The sequence below is a fragment of the Macaca thibetana genome, chromosome 5, assembly GCF_024542745.1.
Source record: "Macaca thibetana thibetana isolate TM-01 chromosome 5, ASM2454274v1, whole genome shotgun sequence".
Classification (NCBI taxonomy): Eukaryota; Metazoa; Chordata; class Mammalia; order Primates; family Cercopithecidae; genus Macaca; species Macaca thibetana.
Window position 1 is genome coordinate 21,342,655 of NC_065582.1, and position 22,401 is coordinate 21,365,055.

The window sequence follows — 22,401 nt, forward strand, 5'->3', positions numbered from 1 at the left end:
TCATGGACAGTTTCCAGGATCTGCTTCCAGGATTCATCACGCTAGTCAACTGTTCCAGCCAGGAGTAAACTCTAGATATTAGCAGGTGGGAGACAGATTTGATAATATACCTGTGACTGCACAAGATTTGGGAAGGTGGAGCCACACACAGCTTTTATTCGTTGTGGCAGAGAGACCACCTTGTACCCATGGAGAAAAGAACTTCATGAATGTATGATCTTCCTCTCTCTACAGATAGGGAATCTGACAGAATAGAATTGACCAGGCTGCTGGCTGCCACTCCTGAAGCCAATTCTAAAGATGCATGGAGGTGAGAGGGAAGATAAAAACTAAGAGAAATGCTTGGAGAGCCAGAAGGTGGTTGGATCATGATGTTTGTGTAAAAGTGCTGGCCCCGAATGGAAGCTGACCTCTAGAGGAGGGCCGGGGCTGGGAGCATGAGTTATCTCTGCCCGTTTGGTCTTGTGCCAGACTGCCACTGAACGGCTGTTAAAGAGCACCTGGTGATGCAGAAACTTCTGTTCCATGAGAGACTGATAAGGAAATGCTCAGACTGTCTGGCCAGCTGCGTGCATTGCCTTCCCCAGCATCCCTCCACACACAACCTTCGATGAAGTCCCCAGGGGCAGGGTCACCTGTTCGGGGAATGGGGCAATGCCCTACATGAAGTAATTGAGCCCGGAGAGTAGCACCTGAGCATCTCAGCCTTGAAATGGCCCTCTAGGAAGGGGACAGATGGAGGCCCTGGCTTCTAGTCCTCACTCCAGAGATCCTTAATCAACCAAGGAAATTAATCAGGAGCTCTGAGGGAAAAACACTGAGACTGCCAAGGAGAATAAATAGAAAGACTCCTGGTGGAAAACTATCTGAGATGCAACATAGTTGATGGGCCAGGAAGATTAAAATAAGCATATCAAATATTATCAAAGAGTTGAGGGAAGATAGTGAGACATGAAACAGCAATAGGAAGTTACAAAAAACCAATTGGAGATTCTAAGTAGAAAAATATATGCATTGGAACAAATATAAATGGATCAAATGACAGATTGGACATAGACAAAAAATGAATTAGCAAGTAGGAAGATTGGGATGCAGAACTAGCTCTAAAGGAATCTGGAGGGGATATAAGGAAAGGGGATTTGTAAAAGAAAACTAAGCATTGTGGAGGACAACATCTGCATTGATATAGAAGCAATCCCAAAAGAAAAGAAGAGAATACATAGGATGACATTTTTGAAGAAATAGTAACAGAGATTTTTCCCAGAATTAAGGAAGCATGCAGAAACCTCAGATTCAGAAGGTTCTGAGCTGTATGAGATGCGTCTTAGGTCCCACATCGCATCCACACAGGAGCCCACCTTTTACTCCAGCCATCACAACTCCCTGCAAGGACATCTTGACAGCGCACATCCACTAAGCTGCCCTCAGCACCTGTTGTGTTCTGCCCCTAGGCCTCTCTGATACCCCCACACAAAGGCATCCAGAACCCCACTCAGCGAACAAGCATGCACAGCCGGAGTGCTGGTGACATCCCACAGAGCAGCCCTTGCCCAATGTGGGGTCAGTGACTGAGAGATCAATGCCCTTTTCTTTCATCTGTTGGTTGGACAATTCTGAAGGACAATGTACAGGTGTCCTGGATGGGTCACAGCAGGAACAGGCCTAGTCATCCACCTGGAGAACTTCTTTTTTTTTTTTTTTTTTTGGTAACAGCTTTCACTCCTGTTTTCTTATCTCCCCCTCCTCCATTTCTGTCTCCTGGGATCACTGCTTGACGAGTGGAACTGCTAAACCAACATCAGCAACTCTCTAAGGTCACACTTCTTGTTATAGGAACAAATAAACCCCTATTGACGTAAGCCACTGTAAACTGGGCTGCCTATTATTCACAGGTAAACATAATTCTGGCTAATATGTATCTTGACCTGAGCCACAGTATCTGAATGAAGGAAGTTTGAGTCCTGCTGCTGAAATTCAGGACAAGTCCAGATCCCCCAATTTTATGGAGAGGTAATGCTCTTAAGGCCTTGGAGAAAATTCTACTCAGCTCAGCAGGATACAGGAAGGAAGTGTGTGTGTGTGGGGGGGGTGTTGAAACATGAACTGGAAGAAACTCTGGGTGCCTCAGGGGGATGTCCCCCTTCTTTGTGGAAAACTGCAATGGTTCCAGTGAGACAAAACTTGGTAAGGCAAAAAGATAGTTACAGCTTTCCCCCTTCCTCATCGTCTATGTTCCCATGCCTGTTTCACTGATCAGAATCGTAGTACAAAAAAAAATGAAAGATACTAAAAAATGCCAGAGTGATTCATAGAAGTTGGGGTATAGAAAAATCCAAGCAAATGAAAAACCAAAACAGCAGCAGCAACAGTAACAACAGTGATAATAACAAATAGCTCTGGATATCAGAGATGGATTAAGAGAAAAGACAGTTTGTGGGTAGGAAGAAGAAAAATATCTAATGAGGCTTTCTAAAGAGGTTTTGATGCATGTTACATGATGTAGTAATTCCTCTTCTAGCTGCTTCAAGAAACTTCAATAAGCACTTACATTATGTATTGCAAGAATTTTGGATATGGATTAATGTTTCTTTGGGAAGTAATGTCATACTGATGTAGGTCATGAAGTCTCAGTCTCATGAAGACCAACACTATAATATGTCCTGAAAATTATATCATTTAAAAGGAGACTAAAACCATCTTGAGATGCAAATCGGGGGGGGGGGGGGCGCATTGGATGAGCTCATTGGCAGGGCTTGCCATGGGCAGGTTTCAGATTCATGCCTCTGAGAAATGGCAGCCCACTTTAGTTATAAAGCGTGGAGTTACTCAAGGAATGGGCTACTATTTGTCTGCTCAAGCATCTCTCTTTCTGCACCACATATTCATAAGTTATCAGTGCTGCTCCCAGTGGGACCCTGCTCTACAGCCACAGCGATTGTTTAACTAAACAGGTGGACCAACCAAGGTATCTTCTTTGGAATTGTAAAAACGGGACCCACTGAACAAGAGCCAGCTCTTTAAGTGGTGGCATCTATAAAATGCAAACTTGTGAGCAGCTGGTAGCCATATTTCCAGCCCTTTGGACTGCAGGAACACAGTAAGATTGGCAGCAAAGACAGGGAGGCAGGCGGCAGAATCCTAACTGTATAGAGTGCCTTGTTACCATTTGTTTCTGAGGCCTGGTTTCTGAACCCTGTCCTTCAGTTCTCTTACCACAATACTCTTTTATTTTTGCTGATGCTAGCTCAAGTGGATTTTGTTTTCCTTGCAGCCATTTTTTTGCCCCCCAGAAAACACTCACAAATAATTAGCATTATGGAGGAACAGAATAACAGCCTCCCAGCTACTTGGCTATTGAATTACCTTAGCTCTGCTGGTCTCCAACAAATTACTTCAACTTTCTCTTTCCTCAATTGATAAATGGAGATCAGGTTTGTTGTAATAATCAAAAGTGCCAATAACACAGGTAAAGCACTCAGAACAGTGTCTGGCTCTCAATAAATATTATCTGTTATAAGTATTATGGATATATAACTATCAAAGCCTGGAATACAAGGGTCTGCTGTAGCTGATTATTCAATTCTTACAGGAAAAAAGCTCACACCGAGTGCCAGGTTTGACAAAATTACGTGAGTCCGAATAGCAATCAACCAGGTACACCTCTGGTTACTGCGTGTTTTGTACTTCCCAGTTCCCTCTGCCATTGTTTATTTTTTAATAAACTACATTAAGTGTGGTGGGAATGAAAGAGGAGACAGGCAGATGCTCCAAAGAATATGAGGGAGGGAATCTGCTTTCGTTATCATCCTAAATTTTTTTCTGCAGATATGACTTGTCATCTGCACTGCCTCTTCTTCCTTTCACTTCCTCTCTTGTACTGTTCATATTGTACCTTTTCTCAACTTCCTTGCAAGCACCTACATATAATGTTCCCCTCTCAACTCCTATCCCCATCTCCCAGCCCCGGTGCCTTTCCTATTTTAGGTTCTTAGCATAGGTTAGTGAAACACATACAAAATATGATTTTACGTTTCTCCCTCATCTTAAAAGAAAAATGGCTGGCCTATCTTGCATCTTGTTACAACTTAAAGTTTGGAACTGAATGTTACGAGCAAGAGAAAATCTCAGCTTGTGCCTCAAGGTGGCTCCTCTGATTTCACGAAGGCCTCGGGGCCATGTGGGTTTTGCCGGCCCTCAGTGTATGCGTCGGTGTTCCCACCCCAGGCTCTGAAGAGGATGGCGGTAAGGATTCAAAAGGAACACTGGACTGCTGGGGTGTTCAGCCACCAAGCTCTTGTCTTTTTCGAGAACACGTAGTTTATATGAGAAAACTGACTCTGAGGAAGCTTGATTTTTTTGTTTTTTGTTTTTTTTTTTTTGAGACGGAGTCTCGCTCTGTCGCCCAGGCTGGAGTGCAGTGGCGCGATCTCGGCTCACTGCAAGCTCCGCCTCCCGGGTTCCCGCCATTCTCCTGCCTCAGCCTCCCAGTAGCTGGGACTACAGACGCCCGCCACCTCGCCCGGCTAATTTTTTGTATTTTTTAGTAGAGACGGGGTTTCACCGTGTTAGCCAGGATGGTCTCGATCCCCTGACCTTGTGATCCACCCGCCTCGGCCTCCCAAAGTGCTGGGATTACAGGCGTGAGCCACCGCGCCCGGCCAGGAAGCTTGATCTTAAGTGAAGGGCACTGCTTCAACTCCAGCGGACGCAGGGCAATAGGGCATAGCTGAGCTGTCATCCTGGGTGGTCAGGGTCTGAAAGCAGCAGCCACCACTGGCACTAAAATAAATTACAGACACAAAGAGGAAAGTACAAACAACAACAACAACAAAATGTCCAAAAATCACACATAAGGATGCTCAACTTCCCTGATAATCAAAGAAACACAAATTAAAACAACCGTAAGTTTCTGTTTTTGCCTCCCATACTAGTAAAGATTAAAACAACTTCTAATTCACTTTATAGGCAAGGACACAGAGAAAGAGGACTACTTATAGGAATATAAGTTAATACAAGCTTTACAGAAGGTACTTTAGCAATGATTGTAGAAATTTAAAATATAGCTGCCCTTTAATGAAAAAAAGAGATTTCTAGAAATTTGTCCTTAAAAAAATTAGGCAAACTCTTAAAAAAAAAAAAAAAAAACAAACCCAAGGTATAAAAACTTATATTGACATTGGCACAGCCCAAGTCGGCACAGCAAAGTACAAACAGTGAATTCTTCTGGTGGCAAGAATTCCTTCAATATATAATATCTTTTACACTACTTAAAAATTTTTGTGAGGAGAAACCCATTTTATGTCTATTTATTTTGGGCGGGGGGGGGGTACTGGTAGAGGTGATAGCACGGGTGATAGCTACAGAGACTGGGTAGAACAAACATGCCAGCTGCTGGTCCCCAGATGCACCAAGCCCAGTATGTCCAGACAGCTCTGCAGAGCCCACGCTCAGTCCAGGCTCCCTTGCCCAGTCTGTGAGTCATTCCCTGGATCCTGCTGACCAACACTGATCACAGTCCTCACATTTCCTTGCTTCAACATGGGCCTGTCTTCTAATGTCTTATGTGCTGGTCCCAAACAGCCAGCTGTATGGCAATCACTGGTGGGGGCATTTTTTTCATGCTTAATTCTTTGAGATTTTTAGACCGCTCATTGGAGACTAGGTTAGATACTCAGTAGCTGGACATGAACTTAACAGCAGTTTTTGGAGGCTTTTGACTTTATTTAGAATCACCTAGAAAACTTTTCACAAATACAGAAGTTCTCTCCCTAGAGATTCTATCTAGTTTGTCCAGGGTGGGGTCTAGGCATGGGTATTTTTTTCTTATACCCCACATGAATTTAATGGGCAGCCAGGCTTGAGAACCACTGCTCCACAGGCTAAAAACATAGGATCCAAGTCAGAGCACCGGGAGATTGATTAATTGGTTAGAATGACTTGAAGTGACTACCAGAAACATCACATTTAGAGCTCAGTTAATTAGCCCCTTGATCATGCTCTGAATTGGAGGGGCAGTTTGTATTTGATATTCCAAAGAAGGCATCAGAGTACAAAGACTTTGACAAACAAAAAAAGCAAACTCACTTTGTGGTGTTTTTCCTTTCTCCAGTTAACCAGAGTGGTAGCTAGAAGATCAAATATCCTTTGACCAATGTAATAGTATATCTTAACTTGCAGAAACAATAGAGCTTTACAGAAAACTGTATCAGTTGAGAACTTTGTTTCTTACCCTCTATTTAACACACTGAATAGGACTGAGTCTGCCAGGCATTCTCTCAGAAGCTCATTAGGCCCGTGTCGGAATTTTGGATGAGTCACCACCGATGGCATTGTTAGGTAGCAAGCATTTCCCCAGTGGGATCCTTTCCAGTCACTGACAGCAGGAATTCTCAGAGACATGCACTTTATGTAACTTTCTTGCTATTAAATCCCATGCACTATTAATATTCATATTGCAACATAACAAACTTAAGCTCTATAGACATATGCTCTTTGTGTCTTCCAAATTCTCTGTATGCCTTAATCAAGCGTTGTTAGTCTGGTAATGTAGCTATGCTCTATTTGTTATGTCTAGAGATGTTCAAATTCAGGCACTGTTATATCATTTTTGCAGATTGTTTGGCTGATTGTTAAACTGGCCATGTTACATGTTCCACGTATAAGATTTTACGAGATTTTTCTGGGTGTTGTGTGTTTCATAGATAAATTGAGACATTTCCTTTGGTTGGCTATATTTCTTGCTTAAAGTAGAACTGAGAAACATAAAGATAATGGATTTATTATTTACTCTTGGTCCCTATAGCTGTCCTTGATCCAGAGGAAAATTTGGCTTGTGATGAATCTCAAGTGTCTCTTTGTCCTTCTTGGTTTGTGTGACACTACTGATGTTACTGTCTAACCCCTCAGCTTCTACAGAATTTGTCAGGCTTGTTTATTTTCTTTCCTTTCTTGTTTCTCACTACAGCTCTCATGAATTACTTTCTTAAGGGAGAGTTTTCAGAGTTATTTTCAATTACTACATGAGAAGAAGTCTAATAATGTACAGTAGTTTTTTCCAGATTATGTTTCATGATTAATACCATGAGATATTTCTGGATATAAAAGGGATTTATACGCAAGTATGTTTGGGAAATGCTGCAGACTCTGTCTTTCTACTTGGAGATTTATGAAGCACATTTATGTATATCCATTCACTGAGATGCCTGCAATTTTTTAAAAAGAACTATTTAATTTTTGTTTCATCCAAAGTTTTCCAAACCACTTTTACTATGGAACCTTTTTGCATCCTGTGAGCCTTTTGGCAAATGTGGAAAGAATACACAAGTTCAACTTTTACTAGCTGTGTAACATTGGGCATGTTGCTTAATTTTTTTGAACCTTACTTGCCTCATTTGTAATGAAGAGAATAACACCTATCCCTACCACCTTGCAAAAATGCATTGTAACGTGAGGGCTACTATGAAAATAACAAGAAACATCCTAAAGAAAACATAATGAACACATGTAAGCAGCTGTGCCTAACACAGAACAAGCTGCACTTTTCTGAATTTTGAAAAATAGGTCTTTCATGAAGTTATTTATGAGTGGTAATAAGATGTCATTGATAAAATTATACATTCATAATTAACTGGACACATTTTCATCTGTATAACATTTGATCGCTCTTCTGCAAGTCTACTAAGAAGCACATCAATAGCCTTAAAGTACTTTGTGATATAAAGTTTACAATATAAAGATTTTTAGATGAAGAAAAACACTGCTGTATGTTTTCTCAGAAAAATAAATCCTGAGACACTTTTAATTGTAACTTAGGTCAAGAATATTTAACTGGTTTATTAAAATGTTGATAAACCTGGAAGTTTTGATGGCATTGGGTTGCTTATGCTCTTTAAAAGATTCTCCATTGTCAGTCCATAAATTAGAGATGAATGTGTATTTGATAGAAACGATTTCTATTTAGAGTGGTTAATCCATGACTGGGGTATCACTGCGTGGTTTTAATAAATTCAGGGCCAGGTATGATGGCTCACACATTATAATCCCAGCACTTTGGGAGGCCAAGGTTGGAGGATCACTTGAGCTCAGGAGTTCAAGACCAGACTGGGCAACAAATCAAGACCTTGTCTCTACATTTTTTTTTTTTTTAATTAGCTGGGCATGGTGGTGCATGCCTGTAGTCCCACCTACTCAGGAGGCTGAGGTGGGAGGATTGCTTGAGCCTGGGAGGTCGAGGCCGCAGTGAGCCATGATCATGCCACTGCACTCCAGCCTGAGTGACAGAGTGAGACCTTGTCTCTTTCTCTCTCTATATATATTCAAGTTGGTATGTTTCTTCCCAAAGCTGTCCTCCAGAGAGCATGTTTTTCTGCAGTTCTGTGGATACTAATAGTCCCTTGCTTTTAAGGTAATTTATATTTTAATTTTCCTAATAACATCCGAAATGGCTAAAACAGAATCTGGAAATGAGTACAACAAAGACAAGCTCAGGATGCTCTGAGCAACACAGCTAGAGTTAAGTCCGCTGAACACGGGCAAATCCCATTGTACCTTCATACTTGGCAATGTTTCTCCATGGGTTCCCTTCCCTCTTGACTTCAACTAATTAATGGAACTTCGCTCAAAGTTCACATACAGAGTCTTTTGTATTCCCCGTCTCTCTGGGTTCCCTAGACCTGAACACATTTCTCTTTTGCCAGTTGTCACACTGGTTGATATTTGTTGATTTACTTGTTAACCACTCTCCCTCGACTCTAAGGTCCTGGAGTTCAGAGTCTATGTCTTAACCAGTGTTTGTTTCTAGTGTTTAACCCTTAGTAGACATTCAACAAATGGTGGAATGACTGGGTGAATAAGTGGCCTCCAAAGTGCCTGGCAAGTATACAACCCTCTTTTGACAGATATCTGTCCATTCCAAAATCTCACCCTGAAGGATTTTCGATGCTTAGTTGCCATGCTTTGGACCTTGTGAACCTGCACTCTTGCCCTGACTGGCCAGACCAACTGTCTGACTCAAACATTAATATCTACAGACTCACCAGGAGTCACAAGAGTGCTCTATGCTGGAGGGTGGTTGCCCGGCCCTATTATCCCCTCCTGTCTTAGATTGAGTGGTTAGAAAGTAGAGAGGCTCTGGAAGTTGGCCCTTAGAAGACAGAAGTTATGCCATGGAAAACCAAGTAGAGGGAAGGTAGATAAGAGGTAGGAGGAAATAATGAAGAGATAGAAAAGTAGATATGAGTAGTCATGAGCTCATTAATAAGCTCATGCTTTTGGATCTCTGTGCTTTTGGATCTCAAAAAGCTACTCTTGGCCCCTGGAGCCCCTGAACTATTCTTTTCCAGCAAGGAATGAATTCCCATTTCTCCAAATCAAGTTGTGCAATTGCTGATACTTTGCTTTCTTTGATATCTCCTGTGTCCTTGCATTCAAATTCTATAATTTAAGCTAACCTGGGCATGTTAGATTATCAGACAATGTATTTTTATTTTTTTTTTAAATTTAATACAGATCAGGAAGCAGAGGGTTGGATCTATTCAAAGAGAGGAATGGGAGTTTGATTTGGCTTTGTGTATGTGAATTTTCTCTAGAGTAAACCCAAAGTTCCAAGGCAGGTTTGTCAATGTGGTCCTGAATCAGGATTGTGTGGTGGTGATAGTGGTAGTGGTAGAGGGTGGTTCTTTCTAACAAGCTATTCATGGCATTCTACACATTGAAGTTTATGAATCATTGCTTTCTGATGACATACAAATTGAGCTAATGCCTTAGAGGTCTTCCGGACCGAAGATGACCAAAATGACCAATCATGAATCTTATTCACCTGGGGGCCATTTGTGCACAAGCTGTTCTGCTCTAAAACAAGGCATTCAGTCTCCTGGGATGGGAGAGATGCCTCTTTCCCTCTATGTGTATCTATTGTGCCCATAGATACATATTTACTGGATTAACAAATTTCTCAAAAAGCTAGGAATTTTGGACCTATGTTATAACTAGTTAAGATTATTTTTTTAAAAAGGAAGAGCCTAAGGCAAATCCAAACTTGCAGAAGAAGAAACATGGAGACACAAGGAAATAGCAATAAATCTTTGATTTCTTAATATCCTTGCATCATATTATGTTAAAGACAGCTCACTGGCAAGCCTGGACGTTCCCCTCTCTCCCCAGGCAAAGTCGACATTGCACCATAGATATCACAGCCGTCTTTAGGAGTTACCTTTTTCTTTTTAAGGAAGACACTCTGGCAAGTATTCTAGAGTACTCCCATCATTCTCTACTGAGATGACTAGAAGTCTTTTAGTCTCTTGTGTCCTGTTGGTAACTGCTTGCAGGCTAGACTTTCTTTGCATCCTCTCTTTAATCATGATGCTGCCCCCCAATATAAAACTATTCTGATTTTTGAACAAAATATACTGAAATGGTTCTGATTACTCAATCATCATTATATTTAATTATGTTAAGGCATTATTTAAGAAATCCTGAGAAACTCTGGGTTCATGTTTTTCCTAAAGTTCTGGTCACAGATTGCAATTAAAATAGAGGAATAAAAAATAAGACCTCAACTAAAAGCTAAAAATGGTATATATTATTTGCAAGCAGGGGTTCTCAAATATTTTCATTTATTTATTGTTTTTAAAAGATGAGTTTAAAGAGGGAAGGTAATTTCAGCTTGAGAAGTGATAGAAATTGATTTGAGCAACAGCTATAATTTTTAATTATGAAAGTAAAACATTTTGCTTAAAAGGGGGAGAGGAATAGAGTAAAAATACACAAGTTTTTGTAAGTAGAAGTCCTCTGTCCTTTTAGCCTAATCCCCCAAAATAGCGACTAGGAATGGTACAACATGTAACTGTTGAAAAATTTGTATAAATATAATATATAAACTAAATTGTGGCCAAACTATTAATACACACACACAGTTTATATATGTATACACCCACACAGTTTATATAGTGTGTATGTATATATGTGTGTATACACATGTATATGTATATATGTGTGTGTATACATATATGTGTGTGTATATTTGAAAGTCTAAAACAGTGCATGTGTATATATACATGTGTGTATACATGCATGTGTGTATATCATACACATGCATATATACACACACATGCACTGTTTTAAACTACTTTTTCAAATTGAAATACAACTTGGATATATTTCATGGTGATATACATAGAAAGATTTATTCTTTTTATTTAAAAAATTTCTGTAGACACAGGGTCTGGCTATATTGCCCAGGCAGGAGTGCAATGGCTATTCACCGATGCAGTCACAGTGTACTACAACCTTCAACTCATGGCCTCAAGTGATCCTCCTGCCTCAGCCTCTGGAGTAGCTAAGACTATAGGTGTGTGTCACCATGCCTGGCTAACTTGCTCTTTTTAATAACTGCATAGCATATTGTATTGTAGATATCCATTATTACTTGCACTATTCCTCTACTTATGGCATTTCCATTTATTCATCTGTTACAAACAATGCTTCATGGAATATTTTTGTACAAAATGTTTTGTTTGTCTGTGACAGTCTATCTGTAACAGTGAATTAGTAGAAGTGGAAGTGTTGGATCCAAGGATGTTGAATTCTAAATTTTGGTAGATGCTGCCAACTTGTCCTTCAAATAGATGATTAGAATTTTGACTTTCACCATAAGGGTGTACTAGGAGTATTTATAGTAAGCCAATTTATTGTCAACCTCAAATCTTCTCACTTGTATGGTCTTCCTCTAAGACCCTGCACAAGCCGTTAAAATGTGTAGACATTTCTAATGTTTTTGTAAAATTAGCAAAAGTAAGACATTTCAACCACAATTGGTTATGACTACCATCTCTTAACTCTGAATTCTTCATGGTTACACCCCTTACTTGCCACATGGATTTGGAGTGGGTATTGGCTATTTTGTGGATCAGGCTTGGAGAAGTTGAGTTGGGATATGTTATTTTAACAGAATTTTATAAAGACCTTTTAGAAAGTTTCAATATAATAAGGAATTACAGACCCTTGATGTCGACATATAGGAAGATTTTTTTTGTCATCTTTAAAATTATTTATTAAAGAAATAAAATTCAGATTGAAAGTCAGTGAAATACGAAACCAAGTGGTGGGATCTATGGAATTATTTTGATATACAGAAGTGAATTGTGGTTTTGCCATTGCTGTATGCTGGTGTTGGAAGACCCTCCCTGCTTTGGAGTTACCAACAGTGTGAATCAAGAAGGCCAAACTTCAGGCCCTGGTCCAGATAGGGGGCGAGGGTACAGCTTGCAAAACAAAGGTGGAACCTAGAGAGTTACAGCAGATGACAGAAAGCTTCAGAGTTCTCTAACAAAACTGGCTGTGAATAATGTAGCTGGTATTAAAGAGGTGAAGATGGGACAGTTTTTCATTTCAGCAATCCCAAAGTCTAACCTCTTTCTGCCCCAACATCTTTGCAATTACCTCTCTCTGCTCTTCTCTCTAGTCCTTCTCTCTCTGCTAACACCTTTGCAGTTTCCAGTCATGCAGAAGCCAAACCAATCACAGAAATGCTTCCTGGAATATTAAGTCAGCTTGGTGCTGACAGCTTAACAAGCTCAGGAAGTTAGCCAAACAGTTCCCATGGCAAGTCTTGAATAGAAAAGCACCAAACCCGGAAGACAATGAGGAGGAGGAGGATGTTTCAGATCTTGTAGAATATTTTGATGAGGCATCGAAGAATGAAGCGAACTAAAATTTTTTCTGGTGTTTGGAGGCTGTCATGGACTGGATTTAACAAATAAACCAGTGGTTCCAAAGTGTTACAGATACAGGGAGTATCACCTATTGCTATTCAATAATATAAATGTTATTTATATTTTTTAAAAAAGATGTACCTTGTTAAAAAAATTCATCATCTTGAAAAGTAGTAATTTATTAAAAGGACACAAATTTTTTCTTATAGGAGTAGTACATAGGCTCTTGGATTATTTGATAATCATGTTTATAAAGAAGGGCAAATCATATAAATACATTGAAAATGATGAAGTTCTTATTGATTTGACAGAAATACTGGCATGGACAATAGCATAAAGCTCATAACACACCACTGTGACAATGATATCAACTACAAAGAAGTGCCATCAATTGAAATGGTCTTAACATTGATTGGTTACTATGTAACCATACTTGAAATTCCCTGAAATACACAGATCATATGTGAAATAAACTTTTTAGAGTTTTTTTCAAATTTATCAGCTATCCTAAAAATTATAAATTATAAATTTCCAATAAGTTGTGAAACTGAAGAACCTTTTTTTTTTTTTTTTTTTTTTTTTTTTTTTTTTTTTTTTTTTTTTGAGACGGAGTCTCACTCTGTAGCCCAGGCTGGAGTGCAGTGGCCGGATCTCAGCTCACTGCAAGCTCCGCCTCCCGGGTTTACGCCATTCTCCTGCCTCAGCCTCCCGAGTAGCTGGGACTACAGACGCCCGCCACCTCGCCCGGCTAGTTTTTTGTATTTTTTAGTAGAGACGGGGTTTCACCGTGTTAGCCAGGATGGTCTTGATCTCCTGACCTCGTGATCCGCCCGTCTCGGCCTCCCAAAGTGCTGGGATTACAGGCTTGAGCCACCGCGCCCGGCCAGAAACTTTTTTAAATATCAAAAATAAAAATTTTTTTTGGCCAACCATGCTGGATGAAAAATGACTTATATTCTCTCTACATAATGTATTACAAAATTGTTGTATGAAATGATACTCAGAAAGTATGTATCAAAACTATAGGGAAAAGTCAGTAGAGAGGTATGTCAGGAAGTACATCAATAAATATTATGTTATTGTTCTAGATTTTGCAATGTTTGCGGTATTTGTTGTGTTTTAAAAATTTACAATTTATTAGAATCATTCTCATTCTAAATAAAAATTCAAGAGCATGCTTAATATTGTATTCTTTTTCTTAAAGAAGTCTCCAAAAACTGTATGAGTTTCAGGCACAAATGTGGATCCATCCCTGAATTTATGAGAGTGCCTGTTTCCCCACACTCTTGCTAATTCTAGGTAGTATTAAAATTTTGTATACTTGCCAATCTGATAAATAATATATGGTATATTTTTATGGTTTTCATTTATATTTAATTATAAGTTAAGCTGAGCGTTATCTTACATAGAAATCCCTTTCATTATCTTTGCCAGAGTTGTCTTTAAAAAAATTCATCTGTGACAATTCTGACTGTAACACAATTCTCTCTCTGTCAATCATGCTTCAAATCCTTTTCTCAATTATTTGTTGATTCTTTGAGTCTGCTTATGGTGTAATTTTTTTCTCCCATTAAAAAATATTCAATTTGGCCGGGCGCGGTGGCTCAAGCCTGTAATCCCAGCACTTTGGGAGGCCGAGACGGGCGGATCACGAGGTCGGGAGATCGAGACCATCCTGGTTAACACGGTGAAACCCCGTCTCTACTAAAAAATACAAAAAACTAGCCGGGCGAGGTGGCGGGCGCCTGTAGTCCCAGCTACTCGGGAGGCTGAGGCAGGAGAATGGCGTGAACCCGGGAGGCGGAGCTTGCAGTGAGCTGAGATCCGGCCACTGCACTCCAGCCTGGGTGACAGAGCGAGACTCTGTCTCAAAAAAAAAAAAAAAAAAAAAAAAATTCAATTTGTATTAGATTTACCGTTGATGACAACATGTTGAAAAGAGTAAAAGTGCTATGTTGAATATATTGGGCTTTAAGTATGGATTGACTCAATTAAATACCTTTAAGGTTAAATGAGATAAGCACAGTTTAAAGAAACATAAAAACCTAGATATTTTGTCTTACTTTCTCCAAGTTAGAGAGATGGTAAATTGTAATTTTTTTTTAAACAAGGTCAAGTTAGTCTATACTTGGAATTGGTGAGGAAATCTATAGGATCGAATCTATAAGACTTGTATTTCCACTATCAAGAGGTGACCCTGAAGTACCAACCTAAGCTACCTATGCTGCTGCCCTCCATGGCAAGTGCTGCTGTTTATTCTCTCTGGGATGAAATGTCCAAAAGTCATTTCTCCAGGCTCTTAACTCATTATACATTTTGATGAGTGAACCATGCCAACCTCATACAGAAGACAAGTGTTCCCTACATAGAAACACATTTGGTTCTTTCAATAGTCACCCCAGGACAATGGACCTGCTCGCCTGCCTGGCAAGCTACTTCTGTCCTTCCAGGCCCACTTTAAATGCTGCTTCAATAAAATGTTTCTGGATTCCCAAGGAATAAATAATTACACCCTCACTGAAGTTTCCATAGCAGTAGGTTTACAGTATCTTTATAGCACTTAAGATATTTATAATATAATGTGTATTCTGCCTATTTCTCCTCTATTAGACAATGGACTTCTTACAGGTAGGAGTGTCTCATTCATCTTGAAATCCATAGAATAGGTACTCAAGACATTTTCATTTTTGTAGAAGGTACAGAAAGTCTATAAACATGATTTAAATGGAGTATAAATAGTATACGTAAGCTACCAAGAAATCTAATTAGTATCAGCAGTACCTTTATAACAACACAAGCATGGTATGGGTTGCTTTGGTGATAACTGAAAGTTGGCTATTCTGTTTTTTTTGTTTTGTTTTGCTTTTCAACTTTTATTTCAGGTTCACAGGGTCCATTACATGTGCAGGTTGGTTACAAGGGTAGTAAATTGCATGTTGCTGGGGTTTAGTGTACACAAATAATTTTGGCACTCAAGTAGTGAGCACAGTACCTGATAGGTAGTTTTTCTACCCTCACCTTAGTATTCTGTTGAGTAGACAAAAACAATACAGTGTAGGCCAGATTTTTATTTTTAGGTTTCTTAGATCCTGCACTCTCATGACTGAATTCATATCCATATTCACTTTAAAGAGCCAAGGACATTGTTATAGCAATTTGTAGACCCTGTCTTGCTTCACTATAAATGAGTTAACACATTTACTCCTACAACCATGCTTTAAGTGAAAACTGCTAACATCTATAGAAAGGGATGGGTTTGGCACTAAAACGCCAATATACTTACTTTAATAAATGCTCATCTGTATAATTATACATAATAAGTGTTTTGGACAAAGACTTCAAAGTCTTTTAAGCATTTATCATAAATGATGTGAACTAGCACAGGAAAGAAGACCCCTGGGCCCCACCATAGCACAGGCTGAGGCATCATCCCATGTTTATTACATAGTACAGATCTCAGTACATCACTGTGCTTTGGAAAAGGGTCTAATTTATTCTTCCACACTTGCCAAAATATAGCTGCATTGGGAAACTTAAAATAGCCCAGTATTTAATTGGTTCTAGGCATGCACATAAACAGGTATTGTTAAAGAAACCAAGTTACTGATTCAATAAAAGACAGCAGATAACCGCAGGCGCCACCACAATTTATTCTCATGGAGGTCAAAGACAGCAAACATTTATTTGGGGTCTTTAATGACATCTAGTCAATTTCTCTAATCCATTGTCTTTTGGATTAGTCATTTATCATTCCTTTGGGAAAACAAATCCCAAAATGACTGGTTCAAATGCATTTGACCTTTAGCTACAAAACAGATAATTCATTTACATGAAATAGATTACTCTCTAAGAAGATTCTGTTAATTGAGACTCTTTTTTGAAAGTCATAACCTTAGCAAAGTTTCCATAGCAACTCTGACAATTCTACATAGAATTAGTTATGTTAACCCTGTTCTTGATATCCTACGGGTGTAAAGTATCTACTGAATTTGTTACAGGTTCAAACACTACAAGGGTATCACTGACACAACCTGTAAGGCATTACTGGCAGACTTCAGGAGCCTAATAACTGTCAGTTATTGAATGTCTAGTTGACACCATCTGTATATAATATCTTCGAGATGGCTTACTGAATGCTCATTTGTAATATATCCCAATTCAGCACTAGAGAGGTTAGATCATTTGATCTAATATCACATGAACCAGAATTCAAGTCCTCTTTGGTCTGACTACAAATGATGCTCTTTCACTACACTGGTTTCATTAAGCTCTGTACAAGGTTCTGAAAAGACATTCATTCTCTGTGTTACAAACATTTGATTTGTTAAGTGTTAGTAGGATACTACTTCCCTTAACACATCTGTTTTTTTTTAAGGCTACTTCATGAATATCATCTTGTTTGCTCTGTCTAGGAACAAACTGTCAGGAATGATGGTATCACCTTGGGACTAAGGTAAAACTTATTCTAAGCTTTCACATGCCTTGCTTGTACCCACATCTATTTCTTTATTCAGCCTTTGACTAATAACTGATCATCAAATTCCACCTTAGTCAAAGTCCTTTTCACTCCTACTTACACTATCCTTAACCATCTCCTTACCTTCCCTCTCTATTTCATTTTTATTTTTTCCCTCTTTTAAAAAGTTTGTCCATTTATTTAAAAATAAATAAACAACTCCTTTATACACAACCTCTACTTCTTATTTGTTATTTCAAGAATTTTCCTAATTGTGACTGACAAATTTAAGAGTGAATAATGCTACACCTAAAACGAAGAGGCCATTAACATCCAAGGCTGTGAAACTATCCAGGCGGTCCTTTTTCTATAAGCCTCCAGTAAACTCATCTAACTAAATGTCTTTCCAGAGCACAGCACTTTGGAAAAACAATAACACAAAATCACTGTATGTCTTTAAAAATTTTTAATCATTATAATTGCAATGGTATTTTTTTCTATTTTTTCATTTTAAACACAGATGTACATAGAGCATCCAACACAACCAAGTTGTTGGGACTAACATGGGAGTTTTGGTGGGCCTGCTTTGTAACACTAAGGGTTCCAGATTGGTTCTAAACACCTGGCGGTCAAGTACACTGTAATTCACTACTTTTTAAAATTGGGGACTTCCTGTGTTTGTTGGAGTGGAGATGTATATTTGCATTTTGATTATCTGTGGATGACCAATTTGACTGGAATCCTCTTGCTTTTTGGCATCTTCCTCCAGTTTCTGGGCTAGATGATAACTTGCCAAGAGAGGTGGCTGGGAAAGGCCGAGGTTGCATGTGGAACAGAGCATGTACTTTTGGTCTGAATTTCAAAGCTGAACTTTTGATTGGACCTGTCTTCCTTTTTTTTTTTTTTTTTTTTTTTTTTTTTTTTTTTGCCTGGTGACTGGTAATCTCTTTACTAAACAAAGTACTTTTCTTGGCTGACCAGATATATGCTGAGTAGAAAAGGTAGAGCTGAGAGGTCTCTCTTCCTCTAATTAGAACAGATCCAGCAGAGAGAAGCTGGAGCCCACGATGTTTGAAAGAATCCAAGAACCTTTAGCTGTGTTGGAAAAAAGCTTAGTAGGAGAGATGAGAGCTTAGAAGAATGGAGAGGGAAAATCTGATGAAAGTATGAGATGAAATTAACCATAAACATTTAAAAGTATATCATCATGATTTTTAACAATCCACCAGAGCCTATAAAATAAAATTTATAGAGAAGATTATTGGGGAACCAGTAATTTTACTGTGTGTTATACTTTATGAAGTCTCTTGTAGTAATTTTTGCATAGTTGACTTTTTTTTTTTTTTTTTTTTTTTTTTTTTTTAAGGAAGAGGCAAATGACATTGCATTTTATTCAACTATAAATCTCAGGAGCGAAGCCTTAATTCATGTGACTATTTGGGGTGGTTCTAGACAAGTAGGTCTGTTCAAAATTTTAAAGCTCAGATCTGTCAGGACAATGACCTAGATTCCTCTTCAAGTTTGGTCCTGTAGGGCTTGTTGCCCCACACAGTATAATAGCAGTAGTCTTTCTACCTTGGCTTCTAGACAGACCAGCAGACTGAGTTAGAAAAGATACAAATTGTAGATAAAGATGAGTTTTTAAAAAATACTTCAAATGACTAACTCTATAGGAGTGCTATGATATGTAAGGCATCGCCATAATAGAAGAAGAGTGAAGGTCAAGTCAAATAAGATCTAACTTGATCTTTTGCTGCAACTTGGTGATCTCCATGCAGTGGAGCTCCTGAATTTTAGGAACAGATCATTTTATTCTATTTTGTATTCATCTTCTAACAATTGTTTTTTTGAGGCACATTTTAGCATGACTTAACCAGTTTTTGAGGTCTCAAAGTAAAAACACTCCCAGGTACTTTAGGTTCTAAGTAAAGTTTCTCATCTTTTTATGACAATACTATTGTTCTTCTCCTGTTAACTGAGATCTCACAGACATGTTCTATGGTATAGTTGGGACTCTTCCTCATGACCCCTTCAAGCCCATAAAATTCCGTAACAGGCTGGGCGTGGTGGCTCACACCTGGAATCCCAGCAATTTGGGAGGCTGAGGCGGGCGGATCATGAGGTCTGGAGTTCGACACAGGCCTGACCAACATGGTGAAACCCCGTATCTACTAAAACCCCATAGCTACTAAATCTTACAGGTGCGATTACAGGTGGTACGCACCTGTAATCCCAGCTCCTCAGGAGGCTGAGGCAGGAGAGTTGCTTGAACCTGGGAGGTGGAGGTTGCAGTGAGCTGAGATCATGCCACTGCACTGCAGCCTGGGTGACACAGCGATACGCTGTCTCAATAAATAAATAAATAAATCCATAATAGTACCAAGGGTAGCCTAAAAGTAGCATTTCACTTATCCATCTTTTGGAAGTTATTTCTCAAATACACAAGTGACTTCTTAGGATAATATTTTTATTGCTTCAAAGCCTTGTCTTTTATTTCCTTTTCATTCTCCACAGATAACATTGAACATTTCCTGGGGGCCAAATTAATAATAAATTCAGTCATTAACATAAAAGGAAATGTAATTAAATTATTCTTTTAGGAAAGAAGATATAATGACATCTCAGGCCAGGAATTTTACAGTAAAAATCATATTTTGGAATTTCTCAAAGTACAGTTTAAAAAGATACATCAATATTATACAGAAATAGAGTTAGTCATACATAAAATTTGAGTTGATCTTATTGAGTGAGTTTCTGAGATTATACGCAGGGTTGGAGGTGAGATTTTCATGAAAGGTCGTTTTTACTGGTGATGAGAAAGAATCTATAGTAGTAACATTGTGACTACCTTTTACTAAGTGTGGGCTATACTATGCACTTATGTCTTTAATACCCACATCATTTTCATAGGGATGTATTATGATCTCCTCTTTGTAAACTGGGAAATACAGGAAATACAGGCTTAGGGAGGACAAGGACCCACTTATAGCTAAATGATATCTGGCCCACTGGGATTTGAACCCATCGCCTGACTATAGAGTCCTAAGTTGTGTACCTTGGCATGCAGACTCACAGTATCACTGACATCACTCTAACACCATTGAGTGGGAGGAACCGTTACAGTAAATCTTTTGGAGAGAAGCCAGGAGGGTCTGAGAGAATGATATGATAGAAAATACACACTTTGGGCCAGGTGTGGTGGCTCACGCCTGTAATCCTAGCACTTTGGGAGGCTGAGGCAGATGGATCACCTGAGGTCAGGAGTTCGAGACCAGCTTGGCCAACTTGGCAAAACTCTGTCTCTACTAAAAGTGCAAAATTAGCTGGGTGTGGTGGCACAGGCCCGTAATCCCAGCTACTCAGGAGGCTGAGGAGGAGAATTGCTTGAACCTGGGGGGAGGACGTTGCAGTGAGCCGAGATCGTGCCATTGCACTCCAGCCTGGGCAACAAGAGTGAAACTCGCTCTCAAAACAAAACGACACAAAACAAAACCACTTTCTAGGACTCCTTCTGAGTAAAGACTGCATGCTCTTCTTCACCTCCTTTATCCCATTCTTGACTCCATGGTGTTCTATCCTATGCTGAAGTACAGGTTTGCTTAGTTATAGAGTAGGTCAGTTATTACCAGCATCCTACTGTGTGCCACAGACATCTTCTAGAAGCCCAGCCAGTCCCTTGCTCATTTTCTTCCTGGTTCTCTAGGATAATCATAAAGACTTGTTCCTTACTCCAACTGGAAAAACAAAATTCAAAACCTTATGCCCTGCTACTTAAAAGCCACTAAATATTTCGTTATTTAATAGATGAAACAAGTAGAAGTGAATTCTTGCCATGCCATTATTATACAGAAAACCAACATTTTCCTTGTGAATTTCTGATGGTATTTTAACAAGGTGGTTCTAACTGGCTCAGAATTTTTCTGAGGAATAATGCTATTTTTTGGAAAAAATACTTAGATATGCACTGGGGATAAGTGGATATTGAGACTTTTGTGTAGTCATTAAGACTGTTTTTTGAGACAGAGTTGTGCTCTTGTTGCCCAGTCTGGAGTGCAATGGCACAATCTTGGCTCACTGCAACCTCCATTTCCCGGGTTCAAGTGGTTCTCCTCCCTCAGCCTCCCGAATAGCTGCGATTACAGACGCCTGCCACCGCACCAAGCTAATTTTTCTTTGTAGGTTTAGTGGAGATGGGGTTTCACCGTGTTGGCCAGGCTGGTCTCAAACTCCTGACCTCAGGTGATCCCCCTGCCTTGGCCTCCCAAAGCCCTGAGATTACAGGCATGAGCCACTGAGCCCGGCCTGAGTGGTTAAGACTTCCAGTCAACCTGGGGAAAGAACTTTTAAGTATGCCAATCCTGGAGGCTTGAGTACATTCTTCCACCATGTGACATTTGGTGCAAATGGACGTCCTTGTAAAAACTGGTGAAGAGCTGGGTTTTACACTTAGGTGGACATGGGGCCAAAGGAGGCAGCATGCAGGTATACAGAACAGGAGCAAAGAGGATCATGAGAGGGAAAGCAGTTGGGAATCCTTAGAGACCTTCAAGAGTTTAAATCTTTCCAGTCTGGCACTGGGCAGAAAAGTCCATTAGGCTTGATTCTTTCAGTTGCGAATGAGGCTCAACTAATATCTGGATCTCAAGATCATTGATCAACAATGCCTCTCATCCTTAGCAACTCCTCAAACTTTTCTTTCCTATCTTTAATATGGACTGTCAGCTCTGAATAGAAATTTCAACTTGTTCTCCCCCTTCCTGAGCTTTCAAATATGAAGAAATGGACTCAGCAGGAGATCTTTCGTTTTTACTGGTGGGGGTCGGTGGGAGTGGGTACAGTGGACTAGGTTATCCCAGGAAAGATTTCACAGTTATAGAACACTTTACTCTAAAGTATAGGCACTGATAGTCGCAGGAGGAAACAGACAAAAAAATCACCTTAAAAAAAGATGACTCAGAATTCTGACTCAGAGGGATTGGGGCCAATTTCTGATCTCATCTTGGAGCTTCCTGAAGCACCTGGACTTTCCCTGGAGGTCTCCTACCTAAATTGGAGCTTAGACCACACCTGTCTGGCCCTGAGGGAATAAGCTGACAAGCACTCGGCCTGCAATGGATGCAGCTGTTCTCATTAGATCAGACGTGGATCAGAGTGATAACTTTCTAGAAGCATAATTTACCATACATTACAATCAAGAATGACAAATTACAGTATGGTAAAGCACTTTAGAAGCGA

At 39.5% G+C, this 22,401-nt stretch overlaps 1 protein-coding gene and 1 pseudogene across 4 annotated transcripts in view; one reads left to right on the forward strand and one right to left on the reverse strand.

The window, feature by feature from the left end:
• The window catches only part of PALLD (palladin, cytoskeletal associated protein), a 432,781-nt gene that overhangs the window by 319,733 nt on the left and 90,647 nt on the right, over nt 1-22,401 (reverse strand). The window lies entirely within an intron of this gene.
• LOC126954523 (transcription factor BTF3 homolog 4-like) lies at nt 305-12,709 on the forward strand (annotated as a pseudogene).